The sequence below is a fragment of the Eptatretus burgeri genome, chromosome 7 (genome assembly GCF_056783735.1).
Source record: "Eptatretus burgeri isolate ZD-2024b chromosome 7, Ebu_testis_v1, whole genome shotgun sequence".
In the NCBI taxonomy this organism is placed as follows: Eukaryota; Metazoa; Chordata; class Myxini; order Myxiniformes; family Myxinidae; genus Eptatretus; species Eptatretus burgeri.
This window is the reverse complement of record NC_140967.1, coordinates 79,659,874-79,677,373: the sequence shown is the minus strand read 5'-3', so window position 1 is coordinate 79,677,373 and position 17,500 is coordinate 79,659,874.

Below are 17,500 nucleotides of genomic sequence, written 5' to 3'. Positions count from 1 at the left end.
ACCTATGAGTAGCGTGCTCTGAACCTATGTTTAACGTGCTTGAAACCTACGAGTAACGTGCATTGAACCGATTTGTAACTTGCCTTGAACAAATGATTAGCGTGCTCTGAACGTATGAGTAACGTGCGTTTAACCTATGTGTAGCATGCTTTGAACCTAAGTATAACGTGCTTCTAACCATTGAGTAACATCAGGGCCGGATTTATGTGTTGCGGGGCCCTGGGCCCTCGAAGTCCGTGGGGCCCTCTCAGGGACGCAGCCATTTTTACTTCATATATGCTTATAAGAGTATTCATATATAAATGCACCAACCTCGGCTGGGCAAAAAAAACAAAACACGGTTTATGTGTAAACACATGTATTTCAGAAACTACTAGTAACAAAAGTTTATATACAAGAAACACCACTATGGATGAAAACAACGGAACAGAGAAAATAATCGCAAAACCAAAACGTGATGGTATCATCGCAAATGTCAATGTAGAAAGTATTTTTTTGTCGTTTTTGCAGATATGATTGTATTATTGAACACTTTGTGGTAATTGCTACAATATATTTGCGAGATGTTAAAAACCTACAGAATCTTTTATCTTCTTTTACGCCTGCGCAGTACATAGCAAACATAGATTCAGGGCGGGCGTGTAATTTTGCAAAAATGAAATCGAGACGGCCATAGCTTGCTGGGATTGGGAAAACCCTCACTTTTCTCGTGTGACCTATTTCTGTGGTAGACCTTAAGATTGCGCTCTTATGATCAGTGGAAAGGAAAAAAAGTAAGTTCAAAGATGTAAAATAAATGATAAACATAACCAAACAGATGCCAAATTAACAGGGATATTGAGTATCTGTTTCATGACTCACTGACCACTTACACAAACGAACTAGATTTTTTTCACAAACAAACAAAAGGCGGAAAATAGCAGAATTTCTTGTGATCTCTGCGTTTGCGCAGGGCCCCTGGGAGGCGCGGGGCCCCGGGCCGTGGCCCTGTGGGCCCTGCCTAAATCCGGCCCTGAGTAACATGCTATGAGCCTATTTGTAACGTATCTAAAACGCACATTGTCGTATGTAGACGAATTAGATTGACGTCTTCCGGACGACCTCAGTACTTACTGAACGTGTTTCTAACTTACATCTACAGTGTAATGGCGTATTGGCAGCGTTAAGGGGAATTGGTATATACAAATGGGCTTCACAAGAAGAACCCATCATTGTTCCAGACTCCATGTTGAGTAGATGTCAATGCCAGTAGTATCAGTAGTAGTAGTAATACTATTAGTAGTACTTGGTGTGTGTGACAGTAATAGTAGTAGTAGTTGTAGTAGTAGCATTGGTAGTAGTAGTATGTCTATGTCAGTAGTAGTATGTGAGCGTGATGGGGAGAGGGTGTGGGTGATGATGGATCCTCTTATCGTCCACGAATAGGAGACTACTTTGCACCATTGTTCGATGTTCTTTTCGGCTAATTTTTTTTCCTCATTCCCACGATGAAATAATTCTTTGTTTTTCTTTTTAAAGTATTAAAAACGACTTTGACAAATGCATAATGTACTAGGAATGAACACAGAACGCTTCGATAACTTATAGATAAGTTACACCAACGATTGTTTCTCGTGTTTTAGTCGTCCACAACCTATGCCCAACGATAGTCTAGCGTATGCATAGCGTAATAAATCCCAAGCACGTTATTCATAGGTTATAAATAAGTCATGTGTACCCTAAACATTACTTTGATGTGTTTCGACGTATGAGAAACTTTCAAGTAGCGTGTTGCGAAGTGTGAACAACGTTCGTGTAGCGTACTTACAAAACGTTACTCATAGGTTAGAAATATGTTTCGGATACGCGAATGTTACCTCTACGTGTTTCGACTTATGAGTAACATACAATTAACGTGTGTCAACGATCGCATAACGTGCCTACAAATTATGGCCAGCGTAGCGGAACGTGCGAGCCAAACGCCAAGTACGTCGTAAAATTTCAAGCGTGCAAAATTTTTTGGACAACCAAAAAGTACAACGTTTTAAACCAGCGTAATATGACCTATGGTGGTGTTTTTCAGCGTACACATAACGTACCCATAACGTATTCGACGTGTGCCAGCGTTTTAGACAAATTTTTCATAAATTGGCATACGCTGGCTAAATAGTCAAGGTGTGACAGCCCTTTTAGTGGAGTTATCTGTGCCAAGCAGACTCAGGACTGTGCGTTTGGGAGGGACCCGAGTGCTACCCCTCGTTGCAAGTCTCGAACTCCTGATCCATCACAATATCATTTTAATCACTCACTGCCTCACTGATTGACTGGTGTTAATGTTCGGTACCTTCTGGGTGACGTAGAAAGCTGAAATTTTGAATGCCAACAGACATCAAAACCGATACACCAGAAAAAAACTTCACAGAACTGTCGGAAAGTGTCCGTAAATGAAAATATCAGAAAATAAGTGCAGCCTTCTTATGCTCACTGCAGTTATGTCCCGAAACAATGGGGAAGCACGGTTTGTTATTGCTTACAATGTGTAAGCATACCCCACTAGTACATAAAGTAAACAACCGAAAGACATGAATGGATTGCCAATCCTCATTGAGGTGAAGCCTCCGTCGACCTACGTGAGTATGTCTATTAATTACATGCTGTTTGAACTCGAGTTGGACCACGGATATGTCTATTAATTCAGTATTATTGATCCCGTCTATTAATTATGTCAAAAAATCTGTTAAATTTGTTACATACTATTGCAACGTACCTTTTAGGCCTTGAGACCCCTTTTGACCCATTGGACCCTTTAGACTTTTATACCCTCTTCAACCTTTAGACCCCTTTCGACCCTAACTACTATTTAAAAATACCCCTTCTTCATTAGATACTATACTGCATACTATACTAGATACATTAGATATATTAAATCTGCATTAGATACATTCGATACAATGTAAAAATACTACTATTAGAAAATACTTCTTCAGACCCCTTTGATACTTCCATCTCTTGAGACACTTATAGACCCTTTAGACCTTTATACCCCTTTAGACACACACCACACAAACATCTATAGAAACTTCTTGCAAGATACAAACGATACTTTTTTCAGCAAGTACTGTGCAAACGCGACCCACCCAGGAGGTGAGTCCTCTGCTAGTTTGAACAGAATTTGTAAATAAGTGAACCAATTCAGTGACCCAATCAAAAGCAAAAAGCATTTTGTTTTTGAGGTCAAAGTTCAAGGTCGCATAAAATCACTTTTAATCCAATTGACTTGGAATTTGAGTAGGGTTTGCATATTCGATCGCTGATCCCTATTGTTTGAGGTCAAGGTCACAAAATCAAAATTCATCTGATTGACTTGAAATTTGAACAAAATTTGCATATTGGTCACTGAATTAGTTCACCAATCAAAAGGTAGAAGCCTATTGTTTATGATATCCAAAGGGCAAGGTTGCAGCAACTGATTTTGCAAGTACCGATATATGACTGCTTCTTTGTTTGTTTGTTGGTTTGTTTTCGAGGGATGCCATTTTCCATCATTTTTTCCCAAACTGTATTTTATTTTAAAGATACAGTTCAAGATACCAGAAGTTCTGCTTCCTTACTGTGAGAAAGCCAACAAAGTGAAATCCAAGAAGTTGTAATCTCAATGACTCCAATGTCAAAGGTTCAGTAACCACTCTTGTATAATTCATGGATAATGCAACGAATGTATAATGATCATCTAATATAGAGAACTATGATAACAACAAAGAAGTGAAGCACAATTAATGGCTTTAGTTGAATGTTTATTAGGGAAGCCACCTGGTGGACTCAGTGAATTAAAAATAATAATCTTATACAAGCAGGGACCCGCGGAAATTCCGCGTAATGTAAAATGTGATTTCAAGTCCTCTTTGGACTCTGGTCTTGTAAGTTTTTTTTTTTATGTTAATAAATCTGAACTTATTATTATTATTGTTACTTCACAAGCATTCTGCTATATTCACTCTATAATTTTCCCAAGGACACCCTCCATCTGCTTGGTAGTCAGTTAATATCACCTTCATCAACCATCCTCACTGCTTATACATTGTGTGAGCAAAAATCACTTCTGCATCACTGCGAAGCTTTGTCAGAAACTTTGGTTTTAACCTCTGCTGAAAATGAATGAAATGAAACATTTTGAAAATTTAGAATTATTCTCTCAGATTTAAACATCACTATAATGCATATTTATCAACAAATTGTTTAAATGTTCTTTGTACATTACGAGCATATGTACCCAGTGTTGCCTGGTCTATTTTTTTGTGTGGGCCTAAAACACTTCCCGACACCCACTAAGGAATGGGGTCGAGGATCATTTAATATTGCCTTTCACATCGCAGCAAAGTCTTATGCAATTTAGAGCAATTTAAAATAAAATAAAAAACTTTTTTTTTTAATTTTCAAATTTTTTTTTTGGACAAAAAACACTCTCCGTCACTCAAACATGAACCTCTGACAGTGTGACGAAGATCCGTGTCCTTCATAAATCTACATGATTATGGGATTTTGGGTGTGATTTTTCAATCTTTTTGGTCTTTATCAGTTACGTAACTCCCCCGCCCACACTTCTCCCAAATAAACTTGAGATAATAAGTAATCAAAAGCATTTAAAACAATAAACCCCAGTTGTTACTGTGTAAAGGGTATTTGAAATGGAATTTCCCAATTTGTGTAACTTTTTTTTCATGTCTCGTTATTCCAATTGTTGCACAATATTACTTCCTGTTCTACGTGTTCTGGCCAGAACTTGCAAATAATTGACAGCTTGTGCTTGTGGTATTTCTTGAAATTTTACCCACATTTTCATAGTCTATTGCAGCTCAGTGATGTCTCGATCATGGACTGGTACGATTGCTGAGAGGTATGCGCACTTGCCGTTCAGGTGGCCAGCCTGGACTCGAATCTCGACCACGATGTTTCACATGTGGGGTGACGCATCAATGCGTGTCCATCGGGAGGACGTGAAGCTGGAACATCTGTCTCCCAGCATGAGTTGTAAAGATCCCACAGTGTTTTTCATGAAGAGTGGGTGAGTTATCACCGGACACCCTGGCTAAATTCCTAACTGCTGACCAAAACTTTTGCGAATCAGCACTTGGTAAGCTTGATTAGCATGCCTGTAGCTATTTGATCCCAATGTGAATTTGGGCAAACCTTCATTCTGAAGTGGATTGGAAGCAAGCTGATGACTCTGACTGTCTCCACCTCACCTTGTAAAACGAGATTTGTGATTCTGTGATCTGTTAGCAGGTGCTTTCATCAGCTGGACTGTTTATCAAGTTTTGTCCTCTGCCCCCCTAACTCAACTGAACACTCCTTCTCCATCAAGGTTTGCTGAGAAAAAATTGTTAGACATCCTGAGTTGAAGGATTTTGTTCACCTTGACGAGCAACTCGAGAAACATTAATTTTATTTGAGTTGAATAATTCTTGCCCTGATGCCAAAAAAAAAATCAATCTTTATTAAACATAGAGTTTGGTAAAAGTGCAAGGCCTAAGAATGCTTGTTTTTGCATTGGTGCCATTTTGCAGTGACCCACATTTTTGCATCATGATTGATGGACACTCAATCCTGGCCTTGGATTACCACGCCCCTAATGAGGCAAAAATGTGCAGCTCTTCGGGAATCTGATCCAAACTCTACGAGGCATCCAGCTTACCATCCACCAGAATAGGCAACGAACGCTGAAGAGCAAATCGGGAGCCGTTTCAAGAGGATAGATAAATGTTTTTGATGGGCTCCAAATTGCTTCCTTTTCTTATCTTGGACAGAACTTCAGCATTTTCTTTCTTTTCTCATGCAGTCTTGATTTGAGCATTGTGATGTATTTGCAAAATAGTGTGCACTGTACCAGACGTCACAGCCTGTTCTTGACATGAATGTGCGTTCAGTGATAGCAGGCCTGTTATTTAATGCTTTGGCTCACAGGGAGGGGATTTATTTAGCTGTGCGGTAAAAGACTAACAAAACTTCCTTGACCGGTGAAGATGAACTTTGAAAGTCCTGCAGAGGCACAGGTTGTCTGCATGATGATACGTCAAACTCTGTCAGCGTGTGCATCTGATGAAAAACTTTCCTCGATGACAGATTTCTGCAGAAGTGGGTTGGGGAACAATACGGATGACATTTTGGGGTAAAAAATTTCGGGAAAGGACATTTTTGTGAGCATTTGACTTAGATCTGAGTCCAAAGAAAAAGTTTTTTTTTTTAAACTTACAAACTACATCCTTTCAACAGAGACTATGTAGTATGATGTTTGAAGATTAATTTGGAGGTTTTAGGCCACAAACTGTATTACCATTTGCTACACAGTTCATCCAATTTTATTTTATTTTTTAAAGTATTTTGAACAATATTTTACATAATATTTTGGGACACAGAATATTGAATTTAAAAAATGGTTTGAGAACCATGTGCTGCAGGATAAGGTGTGCACACTCGTCTTTGAACTGTCTAGCTTGGGTTTGAATCCCGGCTCAGCTATAAACTGTCATCCCGGTGTCTAACAGGCAGGGCGAGGCATCAATATGTGCATTATGCAGTGGAGTGATGTTAATCTGGAAGACCCGTCTGTCAGCACAGGTCCTTGGTGGACTTTAAAGATCCCATGGTGTCCTTTACGAAGTGTCGGTGAGTTATCAACAGCACCCTGAACAAATTACGAACCCTGTCTGGACTGCAAGTAGCAAGTGATCTGGTCTTAAACGTTCTTTGACACTAGCTTTTGCAATGTCAGAGTGTGGTTGCTGCTGCCTTTGGATAAGTAGTAGTAGTCGTTGTGCCATAATTTTCCAATCATAAACAATGGTTTATTCACAAAATTTGTCGTCAAAACCATCCAGTGCAGTTAATGCATGAGTGCGGCTTATACTTCGCCTGGTGGTGTTAATTTGTTCCGGTTCTCTTCTACCACAATGCTACAGTGGAATCCGGCATTGAGGTAACTCTTTGAGAATAGCCAGAGAGATGTTGACTTTCACAAGCACATGATCAGATGAACCAACTGGGGCAGAGGAAGAGCAGGAGACATTTACAGGAAAGTTTGTCATCAAGTCCAGAAATTCGGTGCCAAACTCTGTGGGAGGATTTGTCATTTGGAGAAATCCGAGTTGGAAGGTTCACAGATTGAGTCAGTCCCATGGAGTCACAGAAGTCCTTTGCTGAAGTGTCGTAGCTGGTGAGAGTGGGACCAACACCCAGCCAAGTTGCATGGTGACCATTAAAATCACCACATATGAGGAAGAGTTGGGACAAAGGTTGGGGTGAGAGTTTAGACAAAAGTTTGTCCATGTTGTCTGAGAGAGGGATGTAAATGGAGTCGTCACTGCTAAGAGGACGGTACAACACACAGATGAACAATAGGTGGGAGCAGAGAGGAAGTCGCAGCCAGAGGTACTCCTGGGGAATGGGAGGTGTAAGATCGGTACATTTGAGGTCTCACTGTCCATGTTCTCACCCGCTGGGGTGTAGTTCCGGCATATCAAATTGGAGGTGATAATAACCAGAGAGATTCTGTTAATCAGATGATGTCCAGTTTATCGGCAGCAACCTGGATTGAGAGATCTGTCAGGTTAGAGTGGAGACCTTGAATGTTTGAGGTCCATACAGTTTTTTATATATATATATATATATATATATATATATATATATATATATATATATATATATATATATATATATATATATATATATATATACAGGGGAGAGGAGGCATTGGGAGAGTGCAGAATGGGGGGAGAGGCAAGGTGAGGCTTTGGGGTGAGGGGGAAGGTTTGAGAGGGTGGGGTGAGGAGGGATACAGAAAGGGGGGACATGAAGCTTTGAGGTGGTGGGGTTGGTGTGGATGCATATTCTGATTTCAGATTCCCAACTTTGACAAACAGAGATAAAGATCACGGAATGGGAGATTCGATCGCTTGTTGAATGCACAGAGAAACTCCGCGCTGTACGTGTTGGGGTGATGGATGGTGGACCAAGTGCCGAGCAATCATATATCTCTGAACAATAATCCTCATGAAGAAGAAGGGTTGAGATGCATTTCTAAATTGATTTTAAAAATTTTAAGGAGAAGGAATAATTTCTATTTCATGCAGATTCAGATTGGAGATATTGAGAAAAGAGGGGGTGGGGGGAAATGTAGAAGCAGAAAGAAATTCAAGCAAAAATGAGAATCGTTATGGAGTGAAAAGTAAATTATTTATTTACTTTATTGGTCCATGGCTCAGAGTTAATGGGTAGGAAAACCCTTCCAAAACTTTCACTCAGATGGTGCTGGTGGTCTGTGTGGCGGTCGAGGAATTTCCTTGCCTCAACTTGTGCATATAACAGCCTGTCAAAACACTTAAAAGCACATAAAAGACGGATTACACGGGGAAGAACATTAAAAAGGGTTTCAAGGGATGGTGGTTTCAGACACACACCTGGTGGGGGAGGAGGGGCGAGGGGTTGGGGAGAAAACCAGCTTTCGACACATAATATGACGCATATCTCTCTGCATCACGATTAAGTTACCTCATGTTTATTCTAATACATGCCAAATGAGAAATAACGATCGCGAAACTATGCTAAGTTACCCCCTATAAGGCATTCCCACAACAATATTGTTGCGGTTCTCGGAACCGCATGCATACAACAGATAGGTGTCACGAAACAGTTATGTCATTAATATACGTGCAGATAGACCCCTTCCTTTTGTTTAGTGGGGAAACAAGGGAGTGTGTTGTGATGGTGGAAGAGTTGGGATTATTAAATCATTTTCCCCTTTTATTTCATCCCCACTCTTTTTCTTTTCTTTTCTGAGCTAAATCTGCCTGCTTGCCCCCTCATTTCATCTCGTCGACCATAACCGTGCATCAATGTCTACCCGAAACCAGACATGTGTGGCGAGTCACGTTCGCTTTGGTGGTAAGGTGGGCAAAACTGCCACACCACCATAAAGGATCCGTTGTATTCGGAGTCTCATTTTCTGGGCGAACCCGAAACCAGACAGGTGCGGCGAGTCACGTACGTGGGCGGAGTGCACCAACATCTACCCAAAACCCAGCCCAAGCTGGCGGACTACGTGAGGGTTCGGAGCCAGTCGGAACACCCGACGTGGGCGATGACGTTGGACTCGGCATGGCCCCTCCCTCGAGCTTCGGGCTCTATAAAAGACGGAGAAATTCCTCCGTCTAGAAGTGTTGTGTTTGGTGTGGGTGTTTTTCACACGGAGTGTTCCTGCCTCTCGACTCCGCCTACTTGGTACCGCCCACTGCTCCAACCTCGCCCTCTGGACTCCGCCCTTCTCCACTCAAGAACACGATCTCCACACGTGCAGCTGTGGCCAGAACAATGCGACTATTGTCGGGTATCCGCAACACGGAGCATCCCCCCTCCCAGAAACGCCCAGGTACCAAAAGCTATAACCTCAATTCCCCTCCCTCCCTGGCTGCAAAAGTCCCTTTTCATTGGGGTTTCTTTTTCTGTGTGTGTGTCTGAGTGTGCTGGCGCCTGACTGTTAAGTTAGCCTGTAGAAGAGCATTATTGTTGTTACTGTTAATAATCTCGCGTCAAGTCTGCACTGTGTCTGCTTAGTAAGTTGCTTGTATTATTGTCGCACCCCACACCTCTCTCCTTTTTCCCTGCGTTACATCTATCTATAATTCCAGGTGTGTGTGTGTGTGTGTGTGTGTGTGTGTGTGTGTGTGTGTGTGTGTGTGTGTGTGTGTGTGTGTGTGTGTGTGTGTGTGTGTGTGTGTGTGTGTGTGTGTGTGTGTGTGTGTGTGTGTGTGTGTGTGTGTGTGTGTGTGTGTGTGTGTGTGTGTGTGTGTGAGTGTGACCGCTGTTTCTCGACAACCACTGGTCCAATCTAATTGAAACTTGCCAGGTATATTGCTGGGGACCTGAGGATGTGCCTTTTCAAGGTTTGATATTAATCAGACAAGTGCTTCCCAAGTTATGGCCATTTATTTATCAACCAAGGACAGGACACGTTGCTGCTTGGGCGTGGCCGATGGGGAAGAGAACCTCAGCCGTGTTCCCCATTACGGGTTACAACGTACGGACTTCCGGATAATGATGACTTCTTGTATTCTAATAATTTCTCGATTACTTATGCGCATTTATAGATAAACACAATGCCCCAAGTTCTGATCGTTTTCATATGAGATGGTGCATAAATTTCGGTAACATCAGAGTTAGCTGGTATGCTCCGAAGCAGGAAGTAAATTTTTTTTTTTGCACGTAAGTTTTTTTTTTCCCTCTTCTCTTTGTGTTTTTCCTTGCGAGGACATTGCGAAAAGGCAAAATACGTTGGTGCTAATTGAATAATTGGCCATTAAAACCTAAATTGCGAATAATCGTAACTGCGATATGCGAACTTCCGGACAGTGAGGACTTAACTTCCGGACTTCCGGATAGTGACGACTTCCTGTATTCCTTCTCATTTTTTTCTCGATTTATCGACTTACTGTATTCTTTCTTTCTCGATTTCTGTACTTTCTCGATTTTCTTAAACACAATGCCCCAATCCAGTCGTCGTTTACGAGAGCGAAGGAACGGCCTGTGTGGTTGTTTGAAAGTTTTTTTTTGCACATATGGCCACACATGTACGGCCACGCACGTATGGGCACGTGAGAGCAAAGGAACGGCCTGTGTCGTTGTTGTTTCTGGCATGCGGTTTGAATGTTTTTTTTGTTGTTTTGTTTGCACGTACGGCCACGCACCTTCAGGCATGCACTAGTACCCAATAAATCTTTGTCGTACCACATGCTTTTCCTCGCTTGCTGTTAATAAATAATTGTCATTAGGAAAGTTCCCAGCTCGCCTTTGTCTTTTCTCTCATTGGTCCAGCATGGTTCAAATCTAAGTTTCGCCGGGTCTTTATTCCCAACGATCTGTTCCTTCTCGCTGGTACATCCTTGGCAGTGTCGCTTGGCTGCATCCGATCCGGAAAAGTGATCCAATCCAGTAGAATGATCCGCTTCGGACAAGGCGTACTGAGGGCATGGTTCCCCAGTAATTAAACCACGTGGTTAATTAGGTAACCCGATTCCATAGACGGGAGGACCCTAGGTCACGCGGTTGAGTTATTGGCAACCACGGTCGGTTAAGCAACCCGCCGAGTCACGGAATTATCCATGAGCGACGGCCTACAATTCCGGGGAGTCTGGTGGGAATCGACGTAGTTTCCCCCACCCAGTGGTCTTCTCACCCGACCCCGCCGGCCCGCAACAATATATTTCTGTGAAGATCTGGGTGGGACTTAATGGGGCTGCTTTTGCTATCTCTATCATGGTGCATACACACACTCATGTTGAAAATGCCTCGGGTGCACGTATGCACAACATCACCGCTACAACATGACTCAGAATAATTTTGCACACCTCCGCCAGGCTGAACAGTTGATGTTTTGTATGCCATTGATAGGTCGGATATGAATCGAGACCTTAACCAAAATCAAATCTGCTTGTTCTTGTCACCCAACCAACTCTTCCACCTAGTTTTGTCATAACTTGTCCACAACTTTTTGAGATGTCATGCTAAACATAGGACCAAAAACCATATCTCAATGGTGAAGAATCACTGAAAAAAATCTCGTGTCCAGATCTGGATCAAATCTTCACCAAAATGGAATCGATTCGTCCTTGTCACATACCCAACCTGTCCACCAAGTTTTGTCAGAATCCAAACATAACATGCCAGGGTGTGGGCTTAATGGTTAGGTGATAGGCTTGGGATCCTCGGATCCTGAGTTCAAATCCCACTTTGCTGTTGAATTAATTCCAGGTGGGGTTGACTCTGCCTGTCATCCTTCCAAGGTTGGCAAAATGAGTGCCAGCTTGCTGGTATCCTGTGTTGGAGTGGTGACCCTCCCAGGATTGTGCCCAAGAGCCAGGGAGACTTCTTAGGCAGCACCAATGCTCTGCACAGAGTATGGTCCCAATCTCCTCTCAATGGTGAAGAAGCGCTTGAAAAATTATCGGATCCAGATCCGGATCTTCACCAAAATCGAATCGATTAGTCCTTGTCACACAATAAACATGTTCACTTGCATTCATTCCACTCGCAAGGATTGACACACAGACTGATACAGCTGGGATGCGTTCAGTTACCAAGTTTCTTGTGGAGCGCTCACCACGTGGCTTAAGAACTCAAACAAGCATTTCACCATTTGGCACTGCTGATAAGGAACGGCTGGCTTGGCAAGCTAATGCAGGCTAACTGATAATGGAACACGCCCGGGGTCTGTTTTGTTACCAAGCAGCTCGCGGTTCGTTGGAGTGCTTGCTTGAGTGCTTAAGCCACTTGGCAATTACTCTACAAGCTGATTGGTAATGGAACACACACACCCCTGGAGCGACCTCTAACCGATATGCAATGTATCCCTCTAGTCAATTAGCTGTGCAGCATCATGAGCTTTCTCTTACTGAAGGACATCAGGTCACCATCCTCCAGGATTCCAAACGCTGTATCACTTTGGATCACATCTAATAAATAAATACCTGGTTTTGATTCCCACCATTGACCAACCCGTTTTTTGTCACCTCCAACTTGCACTTGATAAAGACAACCAACTCGTTTGGAAGCACTCTGAGCAATACTATACCTGAAATGTACAATTATCCCAACTGAGGGTAGGGGAGATGTCAAGACCAAGAGGACGAAGTTGAGTTCGTTAAAGTTGAATGTCTCGGCTCTGCGGCCATGTGGCTGCCTCAAGGGTGAGTTGGTGGTGGTCTCGAAGTCCTCCCGATAGCTTCCGCAAGGGACAATGTGACGTGATTTATTCCATCGTCTGGATTCCTCCGCAGTCGCAGAGCGCATCCAGCCTCATTCTCCATCGGTGTAGGGTGCTGCCGCAACTGCCCTGTCTAGTGCGGAGCCTGTTGAGGGCTGTCCATTGCCTATGTGGAAGTGGGAAACCACGTGGAGCAATGGTTGGATCATGGACAATAGTTTTGTTAAGAGCTGTGGCAGCCTCCCAGCTGGCCCTCCACAAGTTGGCTTCACTTTGATGGGCTCCAGTAAAGAGCTCGGCATGGTTCCATCGTGGTTTTTGGACTTGAGGTGGCAGCAGGGATGTTCAACGAGAAGGCACTGGGCTGGAATTTCAGTAGCCAACATGTAGCTGAAGTATCCGGAAGACAGCACATCCTTTTAGATGGCTGGTGCAGCGATGTTGGAGAGGATAGGAAGCCACTCAGTCTTTATTGACTTGAGGGTTCCAGACACTGTTCTCATCGCGGAATTTAACTGAATGTCGATGACCTTCATATGGGCACTCGCCGGCCAGACTGGTACACAATACTCTGCAGTCAACAATATGAGGGTAAGCGCTGCCGTGCATAAGGTGTTTACGCCGACTCCCCAGATGTTCTGGCCAGTTTCCAAACTCGGTTTACCCATGTCCTGACCTTCTCCTTGCATCTTTGCAAGTGTTCGTTGAAAGTCAGGGTCTGGTCAAATGTAACCCCAAGGTATTTGGTATAACGGATATTTTGAACTTTCATCCTGCAGAATGTTACATCTACCTCTGCATTTACTGTGTGGTTATCAAGATGGTGGGTGCAGATGGCTGTTTTGTTGGAGGTTTGGACAGAGCTTCCATTTGTGTAAGTATTCTTCCAACATGCCCATATCTCAGGTGAGTTGGTCCCCGACGAATTTTAGGTTGGGGCCCTGCACTACGAATGTGATGTCATCAGCATCGGCAAGTTTGAAGAAGGTCAGTGTCAGCAGGTCGCTGATATGGAAGTTAAAGACATGGAAGCTCGAACAGATCCTCAAGGGAGGCCATAGTTTAGTGTTCGAACATGGCTGATTTTGCTGTTGTGGCTAACGTGGATCTTTCAGTCCCCAAGGAATACAGACAGTAGTCTGATTGTCTTCTGGAAATTGAAGACTTTTGAGACTTTGAGAAGGAGCCCTCAGCACCTTATCTTGGCAGTGATATTCATGTCTCTGCTGGCTGTGAGTCAGAGGTCAATAGACGTCTGGGTCGGGCCTGGGGAGTCATGGATTCACTGGATAATGGGGTGTGGCGCTGCCGGTACCTGTGCGGGAGGACGAAAGTCTGAGCCTTCAGGTCCTTGGTGATTCCAGTCTTGCTTTATGGATGTGAGACTTGGACTCTGACCAGGGATCTGAGATGGAGACTTAATTCCTTTGGTACCAGGTCTCTTCGGAGAATCCTTGGCTATTGCTGGTCAGACTTTGTGTCCAACTAGCGGTTGCTGAGAGAGACTCAAATGAGATTTGTTACCTGCATGGTCCATGAGCGTCAACTGCGGCTGTATGGACATGTGGCTCGTTTTCCTGATGCTGATCCTGCTCACCAGATTCTCTCAGCGAGGGAGTCTCATGAGTGAAGGAGGCCAATGGGCCGACCACGTGCAGCATGGTTGCAGCAGGTTGATCGGCATCTCAAGGAGATGGGGATGGGCCAGGCATCTGCCTGGGGGATGGCCAGACGGAGGCCCCTGGAGTACCGGCGGAAAGTGGATGCAGTGACGCGCTGCTCTGGCACATGCTCCCATACCTGACCTGACCTGACCTCTGCACCAGACTGTGTCATCGGCTGACGACAGGTCGACCAAGGCAGTTGCCTTCTTTTGTTGTTTTCTCTTGAAGCCAGCCTCGATGATGATGGAGATTGCAAGAACCTGATCACAGGTAATGAGACCGGGCCTAAAACCACTCTGCTCATCAGGTAGGAAGCCCTCCAGGGTGGGGGTTAAATGGGATAGTAGGGCCTTCTCCATCAGCTTTCCTGTCACTGATAGCAAGGCGATGGGTTGGTAGTTGCAGGGCAAGTCTGCTGGCTTACCAGTTTTTTGGATTTTGCAATAACGTTAGCCTTCTTCCAGACTGCAACAATTTGTCCCGTTTCATGGACGGTAGTAAAAAGGGCCGCCAATCAGGTGCGACCCTTTTCTCTGGGCTTTTGAAGGAATTTGGGGAAAATTCCGTCGTCCTCTGCGGCTTTGCCATCTTTGGTTGGCGACAGTGCGGCGTCAATGTCTTTCTTTGTATCCGGGGCTGACAGGTGGCTGTTCAATGGGCTTTGGAGGAGGTTTTGGAGGTAATCCATTTTTACCTCCTCCCTTCGTGATTTGGAGGTCAACACCTTTGAGTTCTGGAGGAGGTGAGACTCGACGGAATCGAGGGAAACTCTTGGGATGACAGCAGTGGTGTTTTCTGCAGCACCCAGTTTCCTCAACAATGCTCATGCCTTGTGACTACTGTGGGTGAAGTCTGTTGACTCCACCAACTCCTTCCAATGCTTCAGACGTTCTGTGTCCAGAGCCTCAATTAGTGTCTGCGTGACGTCTGGGTTCCCAGTTTTGTTATGATCCTTTCGGAGCCTTTCAGTCAATGCTGTTTGCACAGACGGGGAAGAGCGTCCATCTCTAGAAAAGCTTTCCTTTTTAAATGCTGAGGATCAAGCAAGGCAGTAGCACGTGCCATTTTAATATTGTTACGGCTGTGGAAATTCGCATTACACAATGAAGGGCCCGTAGGTGAGATGTCTCGAAGTACATGTGTAGTTAGCCCCAAATCCGTTGTCTCGAGGGAATTTATGTGATTCATTCGGGCTGTGACGCTCTTGAGATAGCCGTTTTTCTGTTCTATCTTATTGTGAACCAACCACGTCTCAACCGCCATCACACAACAACCACCTTAACCACCACGCCAGCCATCGTCACCAACTACAAACACGCTCCAACCCTCAGACAACAACAACAACGCCAACATCCACGACCTTTACCTTCACAACTCAATCCCGCAAACATCGCATCACCGTCATTCCCAAACGGCACCATAACCATCAAACCACCACCGATAAACCCTCCACCACCCTCACCTCTCTCCTTCTACGGCCATTCCCGCACTGCCTGTGAACACTGAGCGTCGGGCTGTCTTGGACTCGTTCAGCGATACGCACCGAGCCGCGAGTGCAAATAGCGGCCTATCCGAGGGAGAATTCGGATCAAGAACGCTACACGCCCACTTCTGATCCATCCAATTAGCAAGCGCGGAGCGGCTTGGCCCCGCCTCCAGGCGCGTCTGTGTGAAATCGATATATGCAAATTCTAGGATCAGGGGAGGTTCACGCCCACTTTTCCTCCATCCAATTGGCGAGCGTGGCTCCGCCCCGGAGGTCATGCTGATCCGGATATTTGCATATTGTTTTCTCCTGCCGGCCTATAAAACGGTGAGCGCAAGGCGAATCATGGCAGAGTGTGGCAGTAGTAGAGTGTGGCAGTAGCAGTGTGTGTCGGCAGGGCAGAGTGATTTGAGTCATCGGTGTGGCAGCGAGTTGGGTTCTGCAGTCGGCTGAGGAGAGTTGCGGGAAGAGGCAAAGGAGCTCGGGTCCGAGGCGAGAAGGACGGCGGTCGGCGACGAGGTCGCGGTGTGAGATCGCTTGTTGCGGGACCCAAGCCAGCCAGCCATTCTCCTCCCCCAGGGCATCAACAATTCCCCCTTTCCCCCGCGCTGAGATAGTGCAAAAAGGGGGCCCCGTTCCCACCCCACTCCAAACGTCGTGCCAACAAAACCCGCCAAGGAGCACGGAGTCGGGGCACAGCCACGTGGCCACATCTGCGGCTCGTCCGCCAACGCGTCACGAGGATGCGGGTATGACCCCCCCCCCGGTCTCGCGGACATGGCCGCTCCTCCAGGTCACGCGCACATATTGGCCTCCAGGCCTGTCTGCCCCCTTGTCTATGAGGGTGGCTTCTGTCCTTTGCTTTTGAGTAAATGTGTGTCGGCGCCGTCTGTAAAGTAGAACTGTATAAGTGTTGCCATGTGTATGCATATTCGGTAGTAACTCTGCGTCATTGTTTCTTTTGTTTTAACTGCTATATGTGCATTTTGACTGTTTGGCTGTATATGTGTGCTTTCCGTGTGTTGCGTAATAAATGTGCTTTGTGTGAACTGTTTTCCCGTTTCGCTTCGTCTTTTCTTTATTGACCCTCCATCCTGCTTCACGTAAAGGGTTCGTTGTGGGCTTAATACGCCCGGTAATTAATCTGAACCGTCCAGGTCGGCGATAACACCGCTCGGTTATCCCGATAGCACGGAACGGGCCGCCCAAGTGGCCCGTGTCTGGAGTCGACCTGCGGCGAGGTGCGATCGCCCGGTCGACCATTCGCACAGGTACTTAGGTCGCGCAGGTACCAAATCAAATTTGGTAAGCGACCCTATCCTGTGCGAGTGGGCAATTGGCACGATCGTGGTGAGGTTAAACCACCACCCATGACTAGCTCCCGGCGTTGGTCCGAGAGGGTCACGACTGAATTGTCTGTCCGGTGGGCGACGTGCCGCGATCCGAGTTACGTGGCCGTCCGCACGCCGGCGGGCGCGAATTCGCAACAACATCTTTGTTTAGTTTGATATGACTCGGCTGGGTTCGGGTTCAAACCACTGACCTCATTGATTCGGAGCGGACGCTCTATCCATTGCACACCACCGATAGCACACACTTTGTCTTCATAGACTCTGTTAC